The 23,646-nt window shown below is 42.0% G+C and overlaps 1 protein-coding gene across 3 annotated transcripts in view; it reads left to right on the top strand.

The window, feature by feature from the left end:
• The first annotated feature begins 20,977 nt into the window (after positions 1 to 20,977).
• PTPDC1 (protein tyrosine phosphatase domain containing 1) overlaps positions 20,978 to 23,646 on the top strand; it is a 95,405-nt gene continuing 92,736 nt past the window's right edge. For 2 of the 3 annotated variants that reach the window (XM_012463547.2, XM_012463536.2), the window contains exon 1: positions 21,211 to 21,291. The gene's annotated coding sequence lies outside the window, so the exon portion shown is untranslated. Of the gene's footprint in view, positions 21,292 to 23,646 lie in introns of all 3 variants that reach the window. The other variant, XM_012463557.2, reaches the window with a different exon arrangement.

Genomic DNA, 23,646 nt, shown 5'->3' with positions numbered 1-23,646 from the left:
CAGCTTATTTACTTGATGGCACAGGATTTTGCTGGGTCGCATGGCCAGCGCTGGTTGACTGTCCCTGGGCAGCACAAAATAGCCCTCTGAGCTTGCTGGCTCACTGACAGGACAGCACACAGCCTCGGCTGCATGGTGTCCATGTTGGAAGGCCTGTGGCAAGGTGGCCTCTAGGCCTTACCCAGGGCAGTGAGGTTGCTGAGGGACAACACACTCTGAGTGCATGGCTGGGGTGCAGTGCCACTGGGTATAACCAGAGGATATGCAAAAGCAACAGAAGGCAGAATACAGCACAGCAGTACCAAGGAGAGCCCCCTTCCTCTTGCAGTGTTTCTCTAGCGCCCTCTGCTGACAATGCTTAACATTTTGCTCACTGTAAAATGGAAATCCAGGCCATTAACATGGAAAAGGTACTCTTAGGGCAAATCCACAGCTAAGAGGCAAGTAATTGATAACTGGTACATGCCCCAAAGTAGAAACCACACAAATGTCCATCAGCAGGTGGCACATCTTTACAATGGTATACTACTCAGCAATAAAAAGGAATGAACTACTATATGCATAACAACACAGATCAGATGCATCTCAAAAACATTTTGCTGAGCATAAGAAGCCAGGCCCCAAATAGTACATCCTATGTGATTCTATTTATATAAAAACTTTAACAGGCAAACCAGCAGTTGGCTGTTACTCAGATAAGGCAACACTGCAAAAGGGTATGAGAGACTTTCTGGAGTGATGGAAGTGTTCCATATTTGATTTTATAGTGGTGGTTACTTGAATATGTTCATTTTTCAAATCTTACAGAGTTCTACCCTAAATGAGTGCATATTATTTATATGTTATGCTTTAATAAAGTTAATGTTTGAATGTTAATGGAAAACTATAGCCTTTCAATAAAAGCAGGACCATTGAGAATTCAAACCCTTCAAAGTTGCAGGTTTGGGTCACCACTGGGTTTAGTAGTATCTCAATCAGCTGATGTATACTAGCCAATAGCAAAGAGAATATGGGAAGGGATAGTGAAGGAAGAAAATCACAAATATTGACTATAGCCTCAACACTAGTTGCATAAATGAAAACTATAAAATATGGCATCATTTTATGGCGTGTGTAAAGCAAGCATTTTCCTTCCTTCTTTCTTATTATTTAAGTAGTTTTGGTAGTAATCTTCATTGCTTTTTGGGTCATAGAATGTTCAGGTAAGATTTTAAGTGAATCAGAAAAGGAATTAATATCCAGACATCATTATGATGACTAATGTGATTCTGTGTTTCTCCTTTGAGGGATGAGAATGAGAGAAACTCCTCCATCATGTATGGTTACATCATATTGGAAGAAGCATGACATTTTGTTATTTTTGTTGTATACAATTTTGCATATAGGTAGTGAGGTGTGTAGCAATGCTGAGTTGTGAAAGGAGTAGACTACATGAGCTATTTTTGTTGTAACCTAGCTCGATATCCACCTTTTTTTTTTTTTTTGCCCTCCACTATTAGAACTGGGAGTCAAAAATCTACATATCCTAGATTGACAGCTGGAGCCATCAGTTTCTAACAATAAAAGGCATCAGCAGGAGATCAGAACTGAGGAAGACATACACTTCCTGCTTGTGGCTCAAATACCAAGTAGTTGCTTAGTAGCTATGGGAGGGGGCCTGCTGAACTCCCATGGCCCGTCCCAGCACCTGCAGCACAGGAGTGGGGAGCAGCTTATGGATTCCTGGATATCACGCTTTCCTTTTGGCTCTTCCAGCGCTTTCAACTCATTTGTAACCAATTCCTCATATAAATGCCTCTCTGTTTAAATACCTAGTGTGGTTTCTGTAATAACATCCAGTATCAAAAATTGTGGTTTGGTATAGATGGCAGGTGGAAAACATATGTTCAACTTCCTTATCTACCAGAACCCAACTAAAATGAAGGTGTAGATATTCACAAAACTTATCAACCCAAATAGCAAAAGGAACAAGAAGGGAAAATATCAACAGGTGAGCGTTCAATTCATTTACTGCAAATTAAATGTGGATAGAAATCTGTCGATGTTTGAAATGAGAGAGAGCCACAGTCCAGACACAGTGGTTATGAGTAGGTGGTTGTCTTAGTCAGCTCAGGCTGACATAATATGATACCATAGACTGGGTAGCTCCCACAACAGAACTTAATTCCTTGCAGTTCAGGAGGCGAAAGTCTAAGGTCAAGGTGCCAGCCCATTCGCCTTCCGCAGCGGGGACTCTCTTCCTGGTTTATAGACAGCTGCCTTCTTGCTGTGTCCTCACAAGGTAGAGAGAGAGTAATTTTTCTGGTGTTTCCTCTCATAAGGACACTAATCATATGGGATCAGGGTCCCACCCTTATGATCACACTTACTTCCTTACTCCAAATACAGTCACATTTGGAGTTGGGGCGTCAACATATGAATGTGAAGTTGGGGTAGACACTATTCAATCTGTAGCAGTGGATCAAATATACCCCATAATTCCTACTTCTTGAAGCTCTTAGATTCTTTCTAATGTAGATTATGGCAGGTAAGTCTTGGCATCTCAATTTTATTGACTGTAGTTCATTGTTGGACCCAGGTTTTAGCTGGCCAGGCAAATAAACGTTAGAGCCACCCCGCCCCCACCCCCATTGCTGGAGCTAAGCACTTAATCCAGAATCTCAGGTACTGGCATAATACTGGTAAAATTTTCCCAATTCAACATTATATTCCATCCTCATTGAACTACCATCTTTTGAATCTTTTCCCACATGTATCATTCTGTTGTTGCTGAATGTTAACTGGCCAAACTGTTTTGTTCTTTTTGTGGTTAAACTCTATCTATCTGGGTCAGATTGAGCACTTATCCACAATAGGATCTGACTCTAGTTATGAATCCAGAAGCAAAGAGGGTGGTAGGGTGGGTGTTGTGGATAAGAAGCATCACCCTCAGGTGGGGTTATGACTAGGCCTTCAGGAAAGGAAGGATAATCTCCTCTGGTCAGATCTGGTCAAGTAAGTGTAAAGTACTTAGCAAAATGCCAGACAAATAGAAAACATTATATAAATCTTTATATTCTGTTTACAGTTGCTACTATCAGCTGAGTCAGCCCTGGTGATCAAGGACTTGGAAATTTCCCAGTCTGTCCTCCCACCCAGCCTAGGCATGGGCACAGAGGAAGGAGGAGTTGTGAGGTCCTCAAGGCCAAGGAAGAAGCTCCGAGAAGGAGTCAGATGCAGTAACAAAGTCCATGCCTGCTACATCAGAATCACCTTGGTAGATTAAAGCATATTCAGACTTCTACCTCAGCCCTCTAAATCAGAATCAACAGGTGAGGTCACAATATTGGTGTTTTTAGAAACTCCCCATAAGAGTCTGATAGAGTAGGTACCTAGATGGAGGAAGAAGGCCCTTAGTCTGAGGTCTGGATGCAGGTCACTGGTCCTCACAGAGAGCATTTGGTGTGGCTGTGGGACCAGAAGCCAGCATGACAGGGCAGTGTGCTGAGATGCAAGAGGTAGAAGGTGGAGGCACTGACTATGTTTGCTAAGTGATTCAGCAGACAGGCAGAACAGGGTGGCACTCGGGCTTACAGGAAAGAAGGGTCAGAGAACAATGTTTTTGGGATGGTAGCATCCTCATCATTTTGTAGTGTAAGGGGAAGAATCAGAGGAAGAGATTAAAGATATAAGAGAGGGGTAAAAGGTTTGAAAGTGAGGTCCTAGAGGGGGAATGAGATTTGGAGCAGGTAAAGACTTGTTTTTGGAGGGAAAGACTGGCACCTATTTCTCTAGAAGTGAATTAAAAAGAAGTACAAGTAAACTGGAAAGGAAGCTGAGGAAAACCCAAGCATGATGCCTTATTTTGCTCGGTGAAGTGCAAAGCATGGTGGCTTTCAGAGAATGGAAAAGACGGAGGTAAGGTAGTTTATTTTTTGGCTTTATTATGTACTGCAAAGGACACCGGATTTCACCCTCCTCTCTTAACCTTGAACTTAGTTTTTGCTTATGTTAAATGAATATCATAATCCCTGCCTCACAGGTTGCTGTAAGAATTTAGCAATATCAAACCTATAAAGAACCAGCTTCTAACCACCTCAGAAGTGCTACTGCAACTGTCTACTCCATTAAGACTCTTTTAGGATGACAGAAATGTATTCTTTTAAGATCTTATTCAAAAATTGACAAAAATGACTTCTGGTTCTGGACAAGATAGACTCAATTCTTCCTATTTCTCCACCAAGTAAAACTAAAATCCCTGGAGATATATATATAAATAACAAAAGAACATCTTAAAGGTAGAGAAAAAGGGAGACTGTCTAGGGGCCTTGAAATCTGAGGAACAACAGAAGGATGGGTTCCCTGGGTTTTCTCTTTGCCTCCCATATCCCAGACTTAGAGCTGAACAGGATGGCAGCCCAAAAACACTAGTGGGCACAGACAAAAAGAGGTCCCCAAAAAGTCTCTTCTCTCTAGCCAAAGGAACAGAAAACAGGCAGCCTAGCAAGACAGAAAACATTTAGACTCTAACTTCTAAAGAAGAACTAAGTCGAAATTTTTGAACTAAAATACAAATTTAAAACATCAAACCCCACAGAAATCACTGGAGCTCCACCCCCGCTGGCCAAGAGCTAGTGTGGAGCCTAGACTTCCAACTTGACCTATGTGGCTATAACAAGGTGACCCCTCCCACCCACTGGGATGATGTCAGAGAAGGTGAAGCAGGGAGCATGAACTTCCACACCTGTTCTGAAGTAATGAGGAACTGCCTCCCTGGGGTGTCAACAGAGGCTGAGGAAGAAGCTAGACTTCCATCCCCACCTGGCAGTACCAAGAGAGCATCCGCCTTCTCCCACTAGTGCAGTGCCAGAGGAGGACTGCTGAAACAAAGGATTTTGATAAGAACCTGGGTCTCATAATATAATACTCAATATGTTCAGAACATACTAGAAAATCACTAGTCAAATCAAGAACCAGGAAAATCTCAACTTAAATAAGAAAAGACCATTAACAGAAGCCAACACTGAGAGGACATGAATGTTGGAATTATCCGGTGAGGATTTTAAAGCAGCTATCATAAAAATGCTTCAGTGAGCAAACATGAATACACTTAAACCAAAATACAGAAAGTCTCAGCAAAGTAATACAAGATGTAAAGAAGAATCAAGTGAAAATTTTAGAATTAAAAGATCCAATGAAAAACTCAATGGATGAGCTCAATGGAAAATGGGGAGAACAGAGTAAAGAATCAGTGAAGTTGAAGTTAGGATGATACAAATTACTCAATCTAAGAACTGACCCAATCTCTGAGAAATGGAGAAAAAATAGACTGGAAAAAAATGACTGCAGCTTCAGAGTCCTAGGTAACTACAACCAAAAAAATCTAATATTTTGTCATTGGAGTCCCAGAAAGGGAAGAGAGACAAGGTGGGGCTTAAAAGAGTATTCAACAAAATAATGGCTGAAAACTTCCCAAATTCAGCAAAAGAAATAAAAACAGATTCAAGAAGGTGACTAACTCTGAACAGTATAAACCTAGTGGAATCTATGCCAAAACATATCATAGTCAAACTCCTAAGACAAAGGAAAAAAGTCGCAAAAACAGTGAGGGAGAACCACCACCTTATCCACAGGGGAAAAAATAAAAATGGCAGCAGCTTCCCTTTCGGAAACCGTGATGGTCAGAAGCGGGTAGCACAGTATTGTTTCAAGGAACTGCAAGAAACCGTAAACCCAGAATTCTATATCCAGTGAAAATCCCCTTTAAAAATGAAGGGGAAACCAAGACATCTTTATATGAAGGAAAACTAAGAGAATTTGTCAATAGTAAATCTACCATAAAAGATCCTCTTGAGACAGAAAGGAAATAATAAAATAAGACTTTTGGAACATCAGAGAGGAAAAGTAAAAAATTGAAAGAGTAAAAGTATGGGTAATGGAATACATTTTCCTCCTTCTCTGCATTTTTTTTTTCTGAGACCTCTGTTGCTCAGGCTGGAGTGCAGTTTCACCATCTCAGCTCACTGCAACCTTCACCTCCTGGGTTCAAGTGATTCTCCTGCCTCAGCCTCCCAAGTAGCTGTGACTACAGGCATGTGCCACCATGCCTGGCGAATTTTTGTATTTTTAGTAGAGGTGGTTTTTACCATGTTGGCCAGGCTGCTCTTGAATTCCTGACCTCAAGTGATCCACCTGTCTTGGCTTCCCGAAATGCTGGTATTACAGGTGTGAGCCACTGCACCTGGCCTCCTGCTTCTCTTGAGTTTTCTAAACAATATTTGGCAGTTGAAGCAAATCAATGTTACATCAAGTCTACTAGATAACAATGAGCATCAGTGTCAGGCATGCCCTGTAACTGAGGTTTCAAGCTAAATGAAATAGCTTACGTGTGTAAAATGTTTAGAACAGACCAAGCGCAGTGGCTCACACCTGTAATCCCAGTACTTTGGGAGGCCAAGGCAGGCAGATCACTTGAGATCAGGAGTTCGAGACTAGCCTGGCCAACATGGTGAAACCCTGTCTCTACTAAAAATGCAAAACTTAGCTGGCCGTGGTGGCGGGCACCTGTAATCCCAGCTACTTGGGAGGCTGAGGCAGGAGAATCGCTTGAGTCCTGGAGACAGAGGTTGCAGTGAGCTGAGATCATGTCACTGCACTCTAGCCTGGGCGATAGAGCAAGACTCAGTCTCAAAAAAATAAATACTTAAAACAGCACCTGACACATAAAACAATAAATAAGATATCTAAATGCAATAAATGTAAAAAGACAAAAAAAGTCCAGAGAGGGCCACCCACTAGCAAATAAGGCACTGAATCCTTCTTTCTTCTCTCCTAAATGTGGGCACAAAGCAAGTGCAGGCAGAAATCCATCCAGCTTTTCCATTTGAGTCCCATACTGAACTATCTGTTCTTAGTGTACCAGGATTGAGGTGACCATAGAAACTATTTTAGTGTGCTTAGGCTGCCTTAACAAAATACCATGCATTAGGTGGCTTCAACAACAGAAATGTATTGTTTTCACAGCTCTGGAGTCTGGAAGTTGAAGATCAAGACACAGCTGGTTGGGTTCCTGGTGAGGGCTCTCTTCTTGACTTGCAGTGCACACCTTCTCACCATGTGGTGACATGGCCTTTCCTTGGTGCATGGGAGAGGGAGTGAGCAATCTCTCTCTTCTGCTTCCTCTTCTTATAAAGCCATCAATCCTGTCGTACTGGAACTCCACCCTTATGACATCATTTAATTACCTCCTAAAAGCCCCAACTCCAATACAGTCCCATAGTGGGTTAGGTCTTCAATATATGGATTGGGTAGGGAGAGGGCACAATTTAGTCCACAGGGTAAATGTTTCGGGGGAGATGTGATTTCTTCTCAGTCTTTATCCCCCACGGGCTTTCATGTTGCCAGCTCCATCAGAACGCTAAAATCTGTTCTCAGAAAAAAAGTCCTTCCCTTCATTTTCCATCCTGAATATACACTTTTCCCCAGGCCCTGAGCCACAGAGCCTGGAATATAAGGAAAAGGTTCTGCTTTTACTGCTCTTATCCAACTTCTTTCATCTATTTCAAAATGTCCTCACAGCTCTAATTAGGTAATGAATTAATCAACAAAGTCACTGGTTAATTAGCTTTCATTTTTGGAAGTACTTCCAGAAATGTCAGGAGAAATGACATTTTTCAGGTTTAAAAATGCATTGCTCAGCCTGAAATGAAAAGGTTTCCTGCTAGACTAGATCAGAGTGAACAGTGGGGAGGTGGAGGGGGCAGGATGACTTCTCTCTTTCCGTGGCAGTCGGCTGCAGGCTGGAGTGCGTACCCTCTGCTCTCTCCTCTGATTCTGTTTCAGCGGGCTAGAAGAGAAAGACTGCATTCGAAGTCAGAAGATCAAGGCTCCAATCCCTGACCATAACCCAGCTCTGTCACTAACCAGCCACCTGACCTTAGACATCAATTCCCCAAGCCATGCCTATAAAGTGGGTATTAATCTACCCCATCTAGCCTTTGGAAAAGAATTAAATGATTATGTACATAATCTATAACATGGATATAAATTGACACAATCTAGCCTTTTACAGGAATTAAATGATTATATATACAAAAGAACTTTGTAAACTGCAAAATACAATTACACAGTCCTTTTCACAGTACGGGCACCCAACTCAGGCTGGGGTAGAGAAGTTGGGGCAAGGCTTCAAGGAAGAACTAATAATGAGTTCAATCATGAAGTATGAGGAAAGGAAAGCAGGGACATTCCGGGCCAAGAGAGCAGCATGGCAACAGTGAGAGAGGGCCTGGCACATCTGACAAAGCGCCTGATGTTTGCATAGCTAGGCTTAAAACTTAAGGGGAATGGGGTAGGAGGAAGGATGCTAGAGAGAGAGGGTGAAACACTTTGCACGCCATCCTAGGGATTATGGACTTTTCACAGGTGTGGGAAACAGTGAAAGCATTTAGAGAGGAAATGCCGTCAGATTTGTAGTTAGAAAGCTCACTTGGTGGACAGCAGTACAGCAGACGGATTGGAAGCAGTCTAGAGGAGACAGAGAGGTCACGCAGGAAGCAGGTGCGGTAACCTTGTTGAGGATCTAGGGCAACTGTAACAGAAGTGGAGAAGAAGAGTTAATTAGTTCATTAATCCAAGTGGTTCTGAGGAGGTGGAATCCATAAGACACATGGCTGGTAAGAATGGAGGCAAAGGAAAAGCTCAAAATTGACTCCCCAGTTTCTGGTTTGGGCTAACAGATAAATGGTGGTGGTTACATTCATTTGGCTAGAAGGAGTAGTTAGCAGGAAAAAGACTAAATCAAGTTTTAGAATGTTAAGTCTGTGGGATAAGAAGTAGAGGTGTCTAATGACTTAAATATAGGGTTCTGGAGCACAGGAGAGAGATCTGAAATGGATAAATGGAAGACAATATGTTTTAGAATCACATTATTCACTTATAGCTAATATGAAAGATACTCTATATCTTTTTCAAACTCTGTACCCACTTTCACAGATTTTTTAAAAGAAATTAAACTGGAATTCCAATATCTAAAATATGTTTTAAAAGTTCTTTGGATGGTTTAAATCTTCATCTTGCATGGACCATGGTTTTAAAGCCCTCTGACTCATAATAATCTGAGAATACTGCTGCCTCAATATGCTTTTCCAGGATAGAGAGGCCTCAGTAACATGGTCAGTGTCATATAACTTTTGGTCAAGAATTGCCCTCCATATCCAATGTAAATTTCTTTTGTCTACTTAAGCCCATTGTTTTAGGTTGTGGTCTTCATTGGAAACAGATTAATTGCTTGTTGTCAGCTTACACAATAATAGTTTACAATTTTAAACCTGTGATTTGACTATTACAAACATATGGATGAAAAATTTTAAATGCAGTTGTCCAGATGTTTCCAAATTTCAACTGATAACATTGACATTATTTATGCTCATGCCCCTAGGATAGGGACTAAAAAAATAGTTAAAATTGCCCTGAAGGCCCTTCGTGGTCTGAGCCTGGCCTACCTGTTCAACCTCATTGCACAGCCTTCCCCTCTTGCTCACTCTACTGCCACAGTGGGCTTCTTTTTATTTCTGGGTGGCACTGGCCCTTATTTTCACTGTTGTTTTTTTTTTATAATGACTGCAAATAAGCTGATGTACAAATTAAGATTATGAACAGAAATGAGATCACTTCCTTCCTCTTAGCTGTTAGTTTCTTCATCTATAAAATAAGAAAGTTGAACTAGATTGGGGTTAAACTCTAAGGTTGGGATCCCTGAATTCCCGGGGTGGGGAGCTCAGCAATATGAATGTGAGCTAGTAAGTTTACTAAAACCAAACTTTTGCCCATGAGAAGGCTAGAAAAGGGATAAACGTTTACTAACTACCCTCTTAACAGCTCGTTTTTCTTCACAGTTCCTTAAAAGTAGGTGTTGTTATATCTATTTTACGATTCCCATTTTCAGATGAGGAAATGGTCCTACAAAAAGGCAAGATAGCTTTATTAAGGCACAGCTAGAGTTTACAAGGCCAAATAAAATACAAACACCAATTGCTTTGCTTTTATAGGAAATTATATCTATAAGATAATCCAGTTAGAGAAAAGAAAAAAGGAAAAGGAAGTGTATCAGGCATGGCCTGGTGGCTCATGTTGGTAATCCCAGCACTTTGAGAGACAGAGGTGGGAGGATTGCTTGAGCTCAGGAATTCAAAACCAGCTGGGCAATACAGCAAGACCCCATCTCTACAAAAGATATTTTTAAAGTAGCCAGGCGTGGTGACATGCACTGTAGTCCCAGCTATTCGGGAGGCTGAAGTGAGAGTATCACCTGGGGCTGGAAAGTTTAGGCTGCAGTGACCCATGATCATGCCACTGCACTCCAGTCTGGTGACAGGGTGAGACCATATCACAACACAAAAACAAAAAAATCAAAAAAAAACAACAAACAAACCAGTGTATCTTTGTTTAACATAAATCTTTCAAAATATGGGCTCATGTGGGAAGCAGATAATCAGTGGTATCCCTCTCAACAAAACTTGGAAGCCAATGGAATAGCCTTTTCTAAAGCAAAGACCTACAGCTCAAAAAGTACCAGAGTCTAAGGAAACCTATTGACACAATATGTGCATTGACAGCCAACTGCCACAAGATGGCAAAATTCTCAGGAAAAGGAATGAGGTTGTTCCAAGTCTGAAATTTCACTTTTGCCTTCTCCACTTAGAGTATCCTTTTTCTTTTAGGTATTGTCTTGAGATTTCAATTTAATAAGAGCTAACTTATAAGAATGTGGTATTTCTTTGGTCTGAAATCTCTTCCACCCTTTCCTCCCTCCCTCCCCGTTAACTCACATTCATACTCAGTTATCACCTAAGATGTTATTTCCTTAGAGAACCTCACTTCCCTGGATGAGGTTTGTTCCCCTATGCATACGCTCACTCCCAAAGCATCTTGCCCTTAGCCATCAAAATACTTTACACTCTTGAACTTTCTAACTTCTAGATTTTAAGCTTCATATAAGGGCAAGGAACCACGTTGATCTTTTTTGCAGTTCAAACCTAGAGGCCAGCCCAATGTTTGAGTCACAGTGGGTACTCAATAAGTATTTGGTCAATGAATAAATTAATGGTAGATTTTAGTGGGAAAAAAAAATCTTTCCACCAAAAATAAGCAGATAAACTTGCAGCTACCAACTCTGTATAATGGTGGGAGACTAGCAATGCATATGAACTACTTAATAATTCTTTAGTATCATACTATTTTCCATAATTGTTAATGTAATTTAACCATCAACTCTTGGAGCAGTCAGCTAGAGTAATAACTGAGTCTCTGGTGGCTCATAGAACAGCTTGGATCTAGCGTGAAGAGGGGATTTCCTCCTGGCTGCCAGAAGTGGCAGCATCAGGGGTATGAACTGTGGCATTCTCCCAAAGTGTGCTATAGCTGCTCCGTGCTTTCCAGCCTTTTGGGTTTGGTGTGTGCAAAAAGCCTGAGCACAATCCATCAGGAAGCTCTGAATAGGATCCCTGCCCCTTTTTTATTTGTGTGCTAATTTTAATTTATCTCAAATTAAATTTAATTAGACATTGAGCCCCTGCTGTGTGCAGAAACTGTGCTGAGTGCTTTAGGTGATATTGAGAAGTGAAAGGAAGTTTGCAAGCCAGTAATTCTTATTCCAGCCCTGTGATTTTGTCATTCACATTAAGGGTCTATTTTGGACAAGAGAGTCTTCAGGAGAGCCTAATAGGATCCTGTGTTAGGTGGCAGGTGGGAGCAGGGGTAAGTTGTGAAGTCACTGCGAAGAATATATTCGGTATGTTCTTATTGATTTTATCATTCTAACTACAGAAAGTAAAGCTCAACAAAACTATCCTTCAGAGGCAATAAGCACTAGATTAAAGGATTAGTAAATATTGATTACATTAATTTAAAATTAGTGAGGAGCCAGGCACAGTGGCTCATGCCTGTAATCCCAGCACTTTGGGAGGCTGAGGTGGGCAGATCACTTGAGGTCAGGAGTTAGAGACCAGCCTGTCCAACATGGTTAAACCCCTTCTCTATTAAAAATACAAAAATTAGCTGGGCGTGGTGGCAGGTTGCCTGTAATCCCAGCTACTTGGGAGGCTTAGGCAGGAGAATTGCTTGAATCCAGGAGGTGGAGGTTGCAGTGAGCTGAGATGGTGCCACTGCACTCCAGCCTGGGTGACAGGGTGAGACTCAGTCTCAAAAATATAAATAAGTAAAATAAAATAAAATAAAATTAGCGAAGTTCAACTGATGTTCAACGTGTTCAGCATAGAGGTATCCTATTTACAAAATCCTGTCTCCAGCTTCACCACTCCAAACATTCCAGCAATAATCTATTTTCTAACAGTTCACATTTACTGAATACCTGCCCTAGGCTTAAGAATCAGCAGGTATCACCTGCAGTCAGTCTCACTCATGTCCCATGCCTTCCCTTATGCTGCTACCTCTATTTGGACTGCTCCAGCACCAATAGCCTGGTAAACCACATAGCTTTAAAATCCAGCCCAAGCTTTACATCCTCCAACTAAGACTCCCTCCCTCCTCTGGGACTTCACTTTATAGTCACTGCTTATTCATATGGACACCAACGCTCGGCCCCCCTACCCAGAGTGTGAGGGCAGGAACCTTGCCTTATTCCTGTGGTACTTCTGAGCTCTAGCACAGGGCTCGGGACGTGGAAGAACCTCACTCCCTCACGTGCTCCCTACGTTTTCCACAGATGAGCTGATGGCCTTTGAATCAGTAGTCATAAACTCTAACTTCCCAACATATCCATAGCCACAGCCCTAAAATACAAATTACTTTTCATGAGAAACTGTTTTAAGAATCTTAGAGTCAACTGAGCTGGAAAGAACCTTAAAGATCACATCTGATCCTCTTTCAAGTGAAAATTAAGACCAGAAAAGTTCAAAGACTTGTCTCAAGTCCCAAGATCTTGCAAGAAAAGCAAGGTGTGTGTTAGTTTTCTATTGCTGCATAACACGTCACCACAAACTTAAAAGCATACAACTACATTCATTCATTAGCTCACAGTTCTGTAGCTTCCAAGTCCAGCATGGTCTGGCTGGGTTCTCTGTTCAGGCTCTCACAAAGCTGAAGCAAGATGTCAGCCAGGCTAAGTTCTGGTCTGGAGGCTCTGGGAAAGACCTGCTGAAGCCCATTCTTGTGGGTAGGTTCAGTTCGTTTCAATTGAAGGACAAAGGTCCCATTTCCTTGCTGGCCACTGGCTGCGAATTGCTCTCAGCTCCTCATGGTCTCCTCCATCAAAGTAAAAACATTGCAGCAAGCCCTTCCCATTTGAATCTCTCTGACTTGTGCTACTGCTACTGGCCAGAATGAACTCTCTGCTTTTAAAGGTCTCATCTGCTTAGACCAGGCCCACCTGTATACTCTCTTAACATCAGCTGTGCCATATAATATTTACTGCCCTGTAATCATGGCAGTAAAAGCAATCAAATTCACAGTCCTAAGGTTCATATAGAATGTGTACATGGGATGGCAAGGAGGGAAATCTTAGAAGACAAAGAATCCTGCCTAGCATGCAAGGATTTGGGAATCATTCAGACATAGATTTGATAGCATTACCACTTAACATATCTCCAACTGGACAAATCATTAAATTTCACTGAGCCTATGTTTCTTCCTCTGTAGTATGAGAATAATAAATATCCCACATGCCTATACATGCCTTTTGTAAGGGTTACAGAGAAGATGGATATGAAAGTGTCTTTTAGTTTTTTGAGATGCAGTCTTGCTGTCACCCAAGCTGGAGTGCAGTGGCCATGATCTTGGTTCACTGCAACCTCTGCCTCCTGGGTTCGAGCAATTTTCCTGCCTCAGCCTCCCGAGTAGCTAGGATTACAGATGCACGCCATCACAGCCAGCTAATTTTTGTATTTTTAGTAGAGACAGGGTTTTACCATGTTGGACAGGCTAGTCTTGAACTCCTGACCTCAGGTAATACACCTACCTCAGCCTCCCAAAGTGCTGGGATTACAGGTGTGACTCACCGTGCCCTGTCTGAAAGTGCTTTTAAGGTATAAGGTGCTACCTGGCAGGGTCTAAAGTATTGTGCACAGGTATATGGCACCCCTTGGAAAAATCTTTAAGGTTAGAGGCTTAAGGACGTGACAAAACCAGGGACTGCCTCCCCTGCATGAACCTTACTGTCTTTTGGTGACAATAAGATGGAAGTTTAGGGTACCAAGAAATAAGACGGTAGATAAAGAGTTTCAAATGGCCATTTATTTCCCATCTAAGGCAACGCCAAGTCACATTCAGATATATCTAGACTGCTCTGGCCCTCAGCTGAAGGTGGGATTTCTTCAAGTGACTGGACAGTCCTGGACCTTCATACTGGTATAGTTCATCTAGTACAGTTGGGACCTAACTCCGATGACTGTCCTACAGATTAGAGCAAGGCACTGCAGAGGTGACCAGGCAAGTGTTTCAGCAAGGAACACAGCCTGTCTACCCCTCCCTGCTTCTGAACATTCCTTAGGACAGAAATTGTGAGTTTTGATAAAAACTCTCTAAATTTAGAACCCTGAGAGGCAAGATTCTGTTGTCTGAAAGAACCACTGAAAGCAAGCCAACATAAGCATCTGTAGGAGCTCCATTCTTCTCTTTCTTCAGGGTGGCTTAGTTTCTGAGAAAGGAGCACAGACTTTGGTGCAATCTGCTTAAGAATGATTATAGTACATGAACTGTTTCCTCCTTAAGCAGAAGAAATCATTATGTGATGGTCTCCTTCAACTCTTCCTTGCTAAATACACAAGAACTCTTCCTTGCTAAATTGTTATGTGCCAGGGCTTGGCACATAACAATTATTTCAAAAAGCATCTACAGAATGAATAAATGAAACCAACCAGTCAGTGAGCTGGAACCCAGTTCTTTTCACTTCCCATCCAACACTTTTTCTAGTACACAATTGTGTCTCCCACTATACTGGCCTCGTGGCTGTCTTCTGAACAGAATTAATAAGTAAGTATTGAGGCTCTAGCTAAACTTAAATGTGCTAGCTCCAACAGTCCCTAGAAATTCTAAGCCAGGCTGTCAAGTTGAAACTACACTAGACAATAGCCGTGCAGCTGAGGAAGTGAGCAGCACGCTGACCATCTGCTCCCTTTCTTCTCTTGGGAGCTGAGCTGAAGGAATTCACGGAGGTTAATGAGCCCTCTCTGGCTCGAGTAGTCTTGCACAATCTGTGGGTCTGGGTCTCATCCATTTTAGAAGATAAACACACACATAAAATGCCTCTGGTGTGCACATGCCTATGCAATGATTAGAGCTCTCTTGCAAAGTGATATGTGAACTTTTTAGAGGTTCTAAAGGAATACTAGAAAACTACTCAGCCTTTGTAGTCAGACAGGCCTTTGTAGTTCAGGGTTATGACCCTTGATTTCTCCACTTATTAACTGGGTAAACTTTGGTTCCTTTCACCTCTCTGAGCCTCTGTTTCTTCATATATAAAATGGGAATAATACAAAGAGTTATGTTTTGCAGGGCTATCATGAAAATTAAGTGAATTAAGTGTGCAAAGTGCTCAGTACACAATAGGCATTCAACACACAGGCTACTGTGGTTATTGGTATGTAACTAAACTCCCTCTCGAATATATTTCTATACATTTACTTCCTCAAACCATCCATAGTATTGAAACCAAAGGTTTGAAACTATCCCATAAAGATTCACTAAGTGACTAATACACACAAGTACCTGCACTGGGTGATGAAAGCAGACATTACTGGACATCAATCTATTTTCAGTAGACATCAACCTATTTTGAGACAAATAAGAGAATGGCATAGGAGAAAGGGGGAGGAAAATAACATTTATTGAGAACCCATATTGAGCTAGGCACTGTGCTATGTGCTGGGAATCCCAGGCAAATAAGTCACAGCATTGGAATTTAATGCTTAATTTTTCATTTCACACATTCATTCCTTAATAGAAATCAAGTTCATGAAAGTTCCTATGGCTTTCTGGTTACCAGAATCTCTTCTCTGAATGTCACTAGAGCGGAAGAATGTACCTCAGAGACTTGCTTCACACTCCAGCCAGGCTACTCCTGGAGTCTCAGCTTGCCACTCCTCTCTATCTTCAGTTGCCCATTTGCAGTGATGAATGACTCCAGTTTCTGAGACCTGGGTGCCCTTGGCCTCAAAATTATTGTTTTTGACAGTAATTGTGTTGCGGCGGGATCATCCTGCCCTCTTCATTAAGGGCATTTGTGCTTTGGTCCTTGTCCCATGTCCTCCTGGTCAATTAGGCTTATTTATTCCCTGTTGTCAATTTGTCACTAGTAAGTCCTCTCATATAATGTTATTATAACACAAGTGATACGTTTCTATATAATTTCAGGAAAAAGTAGACATTACTGGAACAAAAAGTGCTTACAGAATCACATGATGAAGAAAACATTTCAGTGTTGGTTTGTTCTCTATTTCCCACAAATCTACAGTAACAAATTACAGATTTTAAAAATAACTCTAGAGTTACCCCTCTCAGTTGAATAGCTCAGTTTTAAAAAAACCTCATCACAGTCCCAATAGCAATCAATCTATTTTGCAACACAATAATTCTAGAACAATTAAAATGTAAATGTTAAAAGAAACCATAAACATTCCAGAACAAAAAATAAGTGAAAAGTTTTATGCCTTTAGGTGGGAAAGGCATTTCTAAGCATGCCATCAAAAGTAAAAAGCATTAGGAAAATCAATAGAATTGATTTCAAAAAACATTTAAAACTTTTCTATGGCCAAAAATCCTCCATAAACAGAATTATCCCCTAGAAACAAAATAACAAAAATTTCACAAACATAAAATAGGAAACATCTTTGCAATCCACAAACAAAGAGCACTTAACATACAAAGTGCTTTCACAATTGCAAAATGGGCAAACAATTCAAAAACCACAATATCCAGTAAACACATGAAATATCTTTTGAGTTCACTGATTAAAACAATAAGAAATATTTTTTTTCACTCATTAGATTGGCAAATATTAAATTTATGGGTAATGCCAATGTTGCATACAAACCAGCATTCTCAAACATTCTTAGAAATATAAATGGGCTTAGTTCCACTGTTTTGCAATACACAAAGAAAGAAAAAAGATTTAAAAAGTATACAATCTGACTTAGCAATTCCACTCTGGGTATTGTCCTAAGGAAATAATCACAGGAGAAGTCACAAAGGTATATGCATGAGGACATTTGCTATTACACTGTTTATAATGAAGAAAAATTTAAAACAACCTAATATCTATAGAGGATAGTTAAATAAATCACATTATAGCCATATAGTGGAATACTATGTTACTATTAAAAATTATAATGATTCTCTCTCCCTTGTTGGCTTTGAAAAAGTAAGCTGCCATTTCTGACGTCTATGAAGAGGACCACAAGTCAAAGAATTGAGGGTGGCCTTTAGAAGCTGACAGCAGCCCATTGCTGACAGTCAGCAAGAACATGGTGACCTGTCTATAGCTGTAAGCAGATGAATTCTGCCAGTAACCTGAGGGCACATGGAAGTATCCCAGTTGAGCTTCTGATAAGATTGTAGCCCTGGCCAATACCTGGATGGCAGTCTGTGGACAGAAACTGTGACAGGACTGATGATGCTCAGAAACAGATAGTAAATGTATGGTGCGTTTTTGTTTTTGTTTTTGAGCTAGAGTTTCGCTCTTGTTGCCCAGGCTGGAGTGCAATGGCACAATCTCAGCTCATCGCAGCCTCCACCTCCTGGGTTCAAGTGATTCTCCTGCCTCAGCCTCTCGAGTAGCTGGGATTACAGGTGCCTGCCATGGCACCTGGCTAATTTTTGTATTTTTAGTAGAGACAGGTTTCACCATCTTAGCCAGGCTGGTCTCGAACCCCTGATTTCATGATCCACGCGCCTCGGTCTCCCAACGTGCTGGGATTACAGGCGTGAGCCACCGCGCCTGGCCTAAATGTGTGGTGTTTTAAGCCATTAAGTCTGTGGTACTTTGCTATGCAAAGCTGTGTTATGTAAAAAATAAGTTATATGATATAATCTTATTTTAAAGTAATTTATATTTGAATAACAGTACATATGATATAAAGCACATTAATATTTGAATAACAGTACATATGCTATAATCTTATTTTAAAGTACATTTATATTTGAATAACTGTTCATAGAAAAATGTCTTGGACAATGTAAACCACTATGTGTATTCCTCCTCATCCTTTTCTGCCTTTCTTGAAACTTACTTTTAATGAACATATATTTTATAAAGATAGATGTATTCTCATTTTTAAGGAAAAAATGATATTCAAAACTTTAATAAGAGTTTGTGATGGTGTAATTTTTGTGTCATCATGACACTATAGTTTTAAGCCCTTAGAAATTTAGAATACTATAGAATTTACGTATAACATAAATAATACAGGGATTTTTTTTTTCCACTGAGTCTTGTTTTGAGTTGGAACTCCAAGAAGGTTGTTAGGTAAACATGGAATGAAAGTAAAACTGAAGACAGCTTTTCCACATATTACTCAAATCTGTGGAATAACCATCTAAGTTATAGTAATGATGTCTACATAATCCAGATTTCCCATTCAGTGCTTATTTAAAATACTAAAGTCATTTAATTTTTGGTTACAAAATATAATCTGAATAACTATAGCATATACCTTTCAAATGCCTGAAATACATGGATGGAGGGAGAGAAAAAGAGGGATTTTCCTTAGAGAAGACTTTCTAAAGAAATGATGATTGACCTGAGTCTTGAAAATCAAGCTACATAAGTGAAATGGCAGTCCAAGTAGAGGGTCTCCATTACTTATTAATAAGCACACCTATGGGCACTGCTCTCTGTGGGACAACGCTGAGAAATACCAAGTCGACGTTTTCAAATCTCTTTTCATCTGTTGCTTACTAAAACACATTTTTTACATCACCATACTGGTGTTTAGATGTCACACTATTTTTGCATTGATGTATTATGTGGGGCCTGCTTCCTGAGCTACAGAGCAGGGTCCTATGCTCATCTTGTTTGTTGCTTTCTGTCGTCTTTTATTTATTTATTTTCTTTTTTTTATTGCATTTTAGGTTTTGGGGTACATGTGAAGAACATGCAAGATTGTTGCATAGGTACACACGTCAGCGTGATTTGCTGCCTTCCTCCCCTTCACCTATATCTGGCGTTTCTCCCCATGCTCTCTCTCCCCAACTCCCCACCCCCCACTGTCCCTCCCCTATTTCTCCCCAACAGACCCCAGTGTGTGATGCTCCCCTCCGTGTCCATGTGTTCTCATTGTTCAACACCTGCCTATGAGTGAGAACATGCAGTGTTTGATTTTCTATTCTTTTGTCAGTTTGCTGAGAATGATGGTTTCCAGGTTCATCCATGTCCCTACAAAGGACACAAACTCATCGTTTTTGATGGCTGCATAATATTTCATGGTGTATATGTGCCACATTTTCCCTGTCCAGTCTATCATCGATGGGCATTTGAGTTGGTTCCAGGTCTTTGCTATTGTAAACAGTGCTGCAATGAACATTCGTGTGTATGTGTCCTTATAGTAGAAACGATTTATAATCCTTTGGATATATACCCAGTAATGGGATTGCTGGGTCAAATGGAATTTCTATGTTTAGGTCCTTGAGGAATCGCCACACTGTCTTCCACAATGGTTGAACTAATTTACACTCCCACCAACGGTGTAAAAGTGTTCCTATTTCTCCACATCCTCTCCAGCATCTGTTGTCTCCAGATTTTTTAATGATCGCCATCCTGTCATCTTTAGGCAGAGTGGCCTTTGTGGACTTGGTACAGAAAATTACATTCTTAGGTCCATGTGCTTCCAACTCTGCAGCCAACTGGTATCAGACCATCTGGTCAATCAAACAGCCTCTCTACATTCACAGTCTGTCACCATTTCTATACTCCATTGTCATCTGCAACATGGAGCTAGTAATCCCTATCTAGAGAAATTAAATGTGAAAATATATGTAAAGTATCTAGCACAGGGTCTGCCAGAGAGTATTGATTTGCCTAATGAGTTGTTCTGCAGACGCAGGAGAAGAGGTTATTTCTACTGAGCTGTGCAACACAGGACCTCTTGTGAAGGTGGAAAAACAAGATGCAGCTGAGATTGCTAGTTGCTTAATCAAATTCACTCTTCCCTTCATTTTAGAAAAAAGATTTTTAAGGGCATCAATGTGCCTACTTAAGATTATAGTTCCCAGCTCTGCGAGGCCTATTGCTAAATTCGAGTCTATAAGATGTAGTTAGAAGTTGCTGTGTGGGACTTCCAGAAAGACTCGTTCTAAAATAAGGATGTGATGGCTGGAGCTCCAACTACTATTTTGGTCCATAAGGCAAATTTGTGGACGGAAGCCAGGCTGTACAGATGACAGAGCCAAACGAGCTTGGGTACCCTCCTCCCACTTTCTTTTATAGGAGAGGGGGAAAAGCCCCTTGTGGGTTTAGGATACTGGAATCTGGGGGTTTCTGTCACACGCAGGCAAACGCCGTCAGCCAGTCAACTGCTGGGCCTTGCTCTCACCGACTGTGCTCCTCGGATTTCTCTGAACCACGTGGGGCCACGATGCCCTAAGAGTTGGGCCGATAGGACCAGGACAAGCAGGAGGAACAACGCAGGAAGCGCGCTGGGAGACACGCGGCCAGACGCCTGGCTCCGTCCGCGCTGCTCCAGGGCCCTTCTGGCCCTTCCTCCTTCACTCATCCCGAGAATGCGGGCGGAGCGCGGGGAGCCAGCTCCGCCACCCTCCTTCACCGGCGCCCCTTCATGAGCAGCGCCGTCCCTTTAGCTAGGGTCCCCCCTCCGCCCCCGCGCCTTCCCCTCAGCGTCCCTCACCATTCTCTCACCGCCCGCGCCAGTTCGAAAATGCCCCGAGCCACCGTTCGCGTCACTGTCCGCTTCGGGCTGCCATTGGCCGGCACACGTCACGTGCTGCAGACGTCGGCTGCCATTGGCGGGCGAGCGGGCGCGCGGAGGGCGCGCCGGGGACGCGGCCTTCGCAGGGGCGCCCCGCTGCGGGGAGCATCCTTGGCGCTAGCAGGAGGACGTTGTCCGGCGGCCGGGGCCGGGACCCATGAGCCTCCAGGGCGCGTCGGGACCCACAGGGATCCGTGCCGCGCCGTGAGGGTGCGCAGGGGCTGCCCCCGGGCCCGCTACCCACAGACCCTCGGCGGGGCAGCGTCTCCGGGCCGGCAGCAACTTGGTCCGTCGGCCGCAGATGACGTGCGAGACAGACGGCGCGTCCCGCTGACCCCACCCGGCGCCCAGGGCTTGGAATCCCGAGCGGGAAAAGGTTCGGAATCCGCGTCTAGTTTAGCGGCACACTCAATATGGCTCTTTCAGATTTGTTTTTTAAACGTCTAGTTATTAAGTGATGCGTGGTTGGAGGCAAATCATTAATGGTCGTGAGCTTGAAACTTAAGTTTAAACGTCTTGGGTTTGAGGGTCTCACATTCAGCTATCTGCTGGTAGATGCTGGGAGAACCCCCACGTTCTAGGGTGGCGAGTGCCTCTAAACTGCCGCTGAGAGCGATCTCATGTTTTTCTTGAGAAGTTGAATATCGGGATTTTTATGTGAAATCTCTTGATTTGTAAATGTTGGCAACCAATTTAAAAAAAAAAAATATTGGAAGCCGAACAAAAGATGTTTATAAGCTGGTCCTAGTCTGCCAGTTTGTGACTTCTAATTTAGATCTAATTCTGCCACTAAATTAGTCACGTGACCTTGACCAAGTCACTTAACTATCGACCTCTCGGACATGCATTCCCAACATGGGTGATATTGCTCATGTTCTTAGGGGGCAAAAAGATCTCAGATATTACCGTTCTTTGTGGCCTTCCAAGGAGCCTCAAAACAAGCAGATATACATTATACCTATGGCATTGAAAGTTTATGGGGGTGGGAGATTCGGAAATAAAATGTCTAAAACGTCTTCTGGGAAGAGAGGGAGAAAATGAAGAAAAGGTTGAGAAACTGCTTTAGGGAGGTGGATAAGCAGATGATCCTGTGGTAGTTGTGTGTGTGGAAGGATTAAAACATAGTAGCATTCATAGGCTGAGGGCTAGAAAACCCCGAGAGGTCCATCTTATAAAAGTTCTGTGCCAGGCAGTGTTAGCACACATACACACAGGTACATACATAATACACACACATACATATGCCCACACAATTTCATTTGATCTCCATAACAAAGTGTCGTTTCATTTACCTGTGGGAAAACAAGCTCAGAGGGTTTGAGTGACTTGCCACAGTCAGAGCTGTTAATATTAAATGGAAGAACTGAGATTTAAATCCATGTCTATATGGCTCTAAAACCACCCACTCATCCCGTTGGTTCCCAGCTTGTCCAGTTGTGTCCAAACCTCTTTGTGCACAAGAATTCCACCCTGTGGCTTTTTAAAAATGCAAAATCTCAGCTCCCACTCCAGAAATGAGGATTCAGTATCAGGGACTGGGCTGGAGGATCTGAATTTTCATATCCTCCTAGGATGATTCCCATATTGGTTACTCAGGGACCATTTTAAGAAAAAGTATTCTAGTCTAATTTCTCACTCAATCCCAAAGGTTTCATGGGGTTGTACCCAAGGGTCTCAAATTTCTCCTCCCAAGCGGAGATTCCATCTCCCTTTCCAGACAAGTAACCATTCAGGCTTTGGAAGGAAATCTTTTGTTGGAGGAAACCAAGGTTTAGGAGACAGCACCCTATGCAGTGGAACAGCTCTCATTTTGAGAAGGTCCTAACAATTTTGCTTTGCTTTTTTAAATATGAGCTTCCTTCTATGCTATTCTCATCCTCCTTGAAAACTTTCAAGGAGGTTGAGAGCATTTACTTGAAAGTTACTATTAAACTTCTATTATTTATTTACTTATTTTGAGACAAGGTCTCACTTTGTCACCCAGGCTGGTCTCATACTCCTGGGCTTAAATTAAGTCTTGGCCTCCTGTAATGCTGAGATTGCAGGTATGAACCACCACACTTGGCCTCACACTTCTCTTAAAAGCACATCCTTTTTCCCTCCCTCCCTTCTTTTCTTTTCTTTTCTTTCTTTTTCTTTCTTTTTCCTTCCTTCCTTTCTTTCTTTCCTTTCTTTCTTTCCTCTTTCTTTCTTTCTCTTCTTTTCTTTCTTTCTTTTTCTCTTTCTGTTTGAAATGGAGTCTTGCCCTGGTGCCTAGGCTAGAGTACAGTGGTGCAACCTCAGTTCCCTGCATCCTCTACCTGCCAGGCTCGAGCAATCCTCCCACCTTGGCTTCCCAAGTAGGTGAGATTACTGCTGTGTGCCACCGCACCCAGCTACTTTTTTGTATTTTTTATAGAGATGGGGTTTCGCCATGTTGCCCGGGCTTGTCTTGAACTCCTGGGCCCGAGTGATCTTCCTGCCTCGGCCTCCCAAAGTGCTGGGATTACAGCTATGAGCCACCATGCCAGCCTGCACATCCTTTTTCAAAACCAACAACTGCCTCAAAGTCTGAACATTTTCTTTGCTCTAAATTAAGCAGTATAGAGGATGTGAAAATGTATATATTGAAATGTTTCTTCAGAATTATGTTTTATGTAATTACATATTTTTCTAAAAATGATATAAGTTGAATAATCAAAACATTCCTTTGCAAGTATTATTTGGATTGTTTCATGTACTTAATGTGTTG

This window comes from Aotus nancymaae, unplaced genomic scaffold, assembly GCF_030222135.1.
Source record: "Aotus nancymaae isolate 86718 unplaced genomic scaffold, 86718_ANA_hifiasm-v0.15.2.pri h1tg000041l, whole genome shotgun sequence".
Lineage (NCBI taxonomy): Eukaryota > Metazoa > Chordata > Mammalia > Primates > Aotidae > Aotus > Aotus nancymaae.
Note: the sequence above shows the minus strand (reverse complement) of the source record. Positions and strands in the feature narration are given on the sequence as shown.